This window comes from Limanda limanda, chromosome 6 (assembly GCF_963576545.1).
Source record: "Limanda limanda chromosome 6, fLimLim1.1, whole genome shotgun sequence".
NCBI classification, from domain to species: Eukaryota; Metazoa; Chordata; class Actinopteri; order Pleuronectiformes; family Pleuronectidae; genus Limanda; species Limanda limanda.
The window spans coordinates 25,938,503-25,943,926 of record NC_083641.1 but is presented as its reverse complement, the minus strand read 5'-3'; the positions used below and the strand labels follow the sequence as shown (position 1 = coordinate 25,943,926).

The 5,424-nt window shown below is 41.9% G+C and overlaps 1 non-coding gene across 1 annotated transcript; it reads right to left on the bottom strand.

Moving 5' to 3' along the window:
• Positions 1-5,149: 5,149 nt before the first annotated feature.
• trnat-agu (transfer RNA threonine (anticodon AGU)) lies at positions 5,150-5,222 on the bottom strand. The gene has a single exon. It is a non-coding gene; the product is annotated as a tRNA-Thr (tRNA).
• Positions 5,223-5,424: the final 202 nt, after the last annotated feature.

Sequence of the window (5,424 nt, the reverse complement as noted above, 5' to 3'; positions counted from 1 at the left end):
ATGTCGAACTCTGTGTTTTGGTAGCGGTGCCCGGTGATACAGTTGGTTGACTGTTGGATGTATGGAGGCGAGCGACAGGTGCTGACTCACCTGTCATGCCCCGAACACACACGAATAGACAAAGACAAACTCTGTACGGACTCTTGGTGTCAGTACGAATAAATGTGATGTATATTTTTAAATACTTGGTGTTTGTAATTTCTGGCGCTTTAGATATTGGTGACGAATGCACGAGGGTTTACAGATGATTATTGTTCGGTTTTATTCAAATTTGGTTTTCTAACAAGTAGTAAGAAAGAAAAAAAGAATGAGAAACATAAGCAGGAGAATTTTCTACATTTAACCGAATGTTATTATGGTAAAAAATATATAATTGTGTCTTTACAATGTTAGAAAACAAAGAAAAGTTCGGGGTCCAAAGATTTTCACTCTACAATCAAATAAAACTAAGAAAAGCGTAAAATTCTCACATTTGAGAAGAAGATAACACAAGAGTTTGATAATAATTTAAACCGTTGAACTTTAGCTCTAAAATACATCACTTGAAATTCCCTTTTCTTCTCTGACTGATCTGAACGCAGCTGCATCAGACGGCTCTTCACTCGGAGAGGTCATCCCGTGTCTTATGTAAAAGCTCCAGTTGATTGAATTCTGCACACGTGGCATTAAAGGCCGCAGAAACTTTTTTTCCTGTGATAAAAGCACCGCTGCAGATCCAAGAGCATCGTCCTCTCAGGCTCCTCTCGCCTTGTCTGCTGTAAAAAAAAAACCTTATCGCTCGCTGGGCAGAAATCCAAATGAATTTGCCTCAAGTGTAATTAATGTTAGATGGGGGGGGGGGGTCTGTGGTCCCATACAGCCTGCTCACTCCAGCAGACCTTTCGCCCGGCTCTGCCTCCAGCTCCCCGAACTCTCCCATTACAGAGTCAGGGCAAAACAGGCTCTCCCGCTCAGGTTCAGACGAGGGGAACCGGCTCGAGCACATCAGATATAGACCCACACAGGAGGAAGAGGAGGAGGAGGTGGAAGAGGTGGAGGAGGAAGGAGGACGGATGCCGCTCCGAGCTGCGTCTATCCCACGGATTTAGCCCCCTTGTGTTTTGGCTCCACTCAGAGGAGGAGGATGTGAGGTCGGCCTCCTCTTCTTCACTTTGTGCGTCATCCCGCCGGCAGAGTGCAAAGCAGTCGGCTGTTTAATGGGGACGGACGGGGTCTCGCGGCCCTTTTAGTCCGTTCAGTGACGTCGGCCCCAGCACATACCTCCACACACAAGTGCTAATGTACCGACCTTTAATTATTCATGCAGCACCTGTCTGTGTTGGCGCATCTGATTTATGATAATGGATTATGTATACTGCAAGGGGACCCATTTGGTTCGCAGAGCCAGAAGCTCTCGTGTCAGCAGTTAAAACACCGACTCCCTGCAGGATCATGTCAGAGTGAGTGAGTGTGTGCTCTACTGTACTCTACTACTACCACTACTGTATGTTAGATGGTTATGATTATTTTAGGGCTAATGTGTGTTGCTTCAAACCAACAAAGTTTTAGATTGGTGTACTTTACGGCTCGTGTCACGCAGAGGAGCGGAAATTTTGTACAAGAACATTTGATATCATGGGATGTTATCAGAGTTTTAAGTGATTTTTGTGTGGGTTTTGAAAACTTTAAGGTAGTCTAATAAAAATGTTTGAAACGATGTCTAATGATCCTTTACATTTGAAATTCTCTTTTTCTCATTCTCTGACAGATTCAGATAATTATGGTTTCACCCTAATTTAATTTTACTTTCAATTGTTCTCAGTTTATATATATGTGTGTCTGAATATCAGTCACAGAGCATAATTAAAATATAATGTATGATATGAAACCAGTGGTAATGAAACATGCATGTCATCCGAGTTATTCCCTAATTTCTAAGCCGCTGTACAAACATCCAGTTTCATAGAGGCTATATATAAAAATATATATTATATATATAACTAGTGGGTATTCTGATGGAGCCAGCTAATTTGTGTTTGCTCTTGGACGTTTCTGGGATGTTTGGATTTTCGGCCTGATGGTTCCCAGCGGCGCAGGCGGGGATGGCAGAGAATGAGAATTAGGGGAAGTGTGCCATGTTCCTGCTGAAGACAGTGAACAGAGGGATTAAAGGAGCAGCTTTGCAGAGAGAGTCAACATCCAGCATTGTATTGCACCAGTCCAGTAATTATTGAAGTTATAATTGAAGTTGTCTCCTGACCTCTAAAAAGCAGCTGTGGTGGAGGAGTAGCGTCGGGAAGTCACGGTGCACAAAGTGTTGTTCTGCAGAGCTTCTCAGGACATAAGAAAATAAATAATCATGTCTTTTCTTTGGCTTTGTTTACAGAATAATAATTTAAACTTGTTCCTCAGACTGTTTTTCTCTGTTTCTCTCCTGTGAGCTGCTAAATGATGATGAGGTCACCTTGGTCAAGATCTCAAAAATAACGTTGCTACTGTTTAAGAATTCATGTTCCCAAAGGTTGAATTGCTGCACCACACCAAGAAAAGAAATTAAAGTTCTACTCAAGAAATATACACATTTAATGAGCTGTTTTGCGATTGCATTATTATTTAAGCTCCCAAGAGGATGAACCAGAGACTCAAATAGCTCCACATTCTCAAACATCCTCTCTACACTGTGACTATCATAAATATGGACTGTAAATGGTAATTAAAGACGAGTAGGAGAGTCAGAAAACCAACATTGTCAATAACATAAGTTTAAAGATGGACGTTAATTTTCTCCCACTGTAAAACTCAAATGAAGCCAAAGTATCCAGGACACCGGTGCAGCCATCTTGTGCTGCAGCAATTTAAACTCAAGTATTTAGAACTAGATCAAACTCAGCATTACACTTTGTTTATAAAAACGAACGACGTGTCTCCAATTCCTCCTCTTGTACAAAATAAAGTCAAGATATCCTGGATGATCCACCAGTGTGATAAGAACTACCTAAAATAACAGAAAACCATCTTAAATACAAAGAATCATCTCTTATGATGGTTTAGTTTGGTCCTCGTCTTATCTGCTAACGTGGAAGAGAGTGGGTTTATGACCAATACTGCAACCAGCCACTAGGGGAAAATCCACAGATTTTGGCTTCACCTTTGAGGAGTGGGACAACTTTCAGCACATCGTATGTTTTATGTTTTCTCTGAAACAGTATTTATGTGTTTGAAAGAAAATAAAGAACTGCCTCCTTTCATACCGACATGGTTAGCATGAGCAATTAGCATTGGTTTATTTCTTCATTTGCATGTTATGATAATTGTATTGAGCCAGGAATTTAAAACGCAGTCTCCATCAAACAAATCCATGATTTAAAGTTAAATTGAACAATCCACTAGTTGTAGAAGTTGGATTTGTTATGTATTAAACTAATACTGTTGCATGTGTAATGGCAGATGGTCCACAATTAGAGGGAAAGTTTTCAAGGAACAGCGGCTAATTTGATAAACTGCGAGCCGTCCCCTCGTAAGAAATTAAAGTGAGAGCCCCCTGCTGAGAGGCCTCATTAGTGCGACACATTTAAGAGTAAATCTGAGACGAAGGAGGACAAATGTTGTTGATTACATTTTTCCGTCCCTTGTAGTTCGGGCCTTGTGTTGTTTCTAGCCCCAGACATTTGCCATATTTGATACGGGAGCGATGGGGTGTAGCTGCACACACAGATCTGTTCCTATAGAGAAGAATTAACAGTCCACAGTCACGGTCTGAACTAAAAGCTGAATACTGAAAGCCTCATGAAGCCAATTGTTATTGCCGGGGTATCAGATGCTCGACGCTGCCACATGATGTCTAATTTCTATGTTTTCCAAAAAAGATGTGATGCGTCATGCTGCTCAAAAATAAATCACTTGCAAGAACTTCCCCTGCAGGTGTAATTCCTTCCAGGACATAAAAGTCACATTCGGTGATTTGTTTATAGAGACATTTGGAATTCAGCCGAATCCCCACAGATTAAAGGGGGGGTGATTCAATTTTAAGATCCAAGCGACTTTCCTGCTGAACCTATTGTGTGAGGAAATATCACGGGATGGATTTCTAAATCTGGGGGCTGCGTAGGGAGATTTAAAGGTCAGGCAGGAAAAAGTAGTCAGCAAAGTGCAGAGCTCAGCCAAGACCTTATAATCTGCCCGGTTACCTGCTCTTCCCAAAGTCAATATTGTTCCACGCAGACGCCTGAGCGATGATGTGCAGCTGCACGAAATACGACCTGGTGACAGAGGCGTAAAAAGTCAAGGAGCAGGTTTCTCCCTGATGTGAACAATGTGGGAGCAGATATAAATTCAGCCTGATGGTGGCGCAAGATTAAGGGGCAGATTTTAAATTTAACGATATCTGGATTACGCCGACATCGTTTTTTCTTGGTTCAGTTCATTTAAACATGATTAAAAACAAACATGATTAAAGCAATTTGACTAATTTATTTTCAATTTTAATTCAGTTAAATCGTTTAAAAGACCAAAAATCTATCATTCATAATTTACACACAAATAAACTGGCCTGAGGCTGATGCTGTGTTAACATGATTCAACACTAATCCCTGGATTTAATGTGGAGCCAGCCGACGTGTTAGCATAACAGCTACAATGATTTAATCTGCAAAGCATTGTAGGAACCTGTTGCTTTAAGGAAGCACTTCCTGCTGTTCAGTTCACTTCCACTAATTACCCAGCGTGCACCTTGTGAACATGTCTCACCTGAGAGCAGCAGGAGGAGGAAGAGGAGGAGGACGCAAGGACTTTATCAAAGCTACATTATTGTTTAAAGATTAAGATTAAGATACATTTATTTGTCCCAAACACATGCACAGACATGCACAAGCACACTCATGCAAGGAGGGAAATTTAACCTCTGCTTTGAACCCATCTGGTGCAGGACACACAGAGCAGTGGGCAGTCATGTACGGCGCCCGGTGAGCAGATGTTGGGGGAGTAAGGTGCCTTGCTCAGGGGCACTAGACAGGGTAGGGAGAATCCTCTTGGATTTTTGGACAGGTCAATCCAGGTTTGTCTTTTTGTTGTTTCGTGGAGTCGAACCAGAGACCTTTTCTGCCCATACTCCAAGTTTAGCCCATTGCCCACCCAGACTCTGCCACTAGTCAACCGCCTCTCCCATAAAATGAGGCACCACTGGGAATTGAACCCAGGATCTCCTGTTTACTAGACAGGCGCTTTACCAACTAAGCCATAGCGCCGGGGGTCAGGGGGGCTGTCTGACTTTTTATACAGTTGGAAAATGTTTCTTAACTCTGAGTTCAGTGAGAGTTTCTGTTAATCACTGCAAACTTTTCACTGTTGCTACAGAGCAAAGAGCTAAATCCTCAGTTTCCCAAAAGTTCATCCACTAAATCTTCACGTCTTATATTTAACTCTTGGAAAAGATCCATGTGTGTGTGG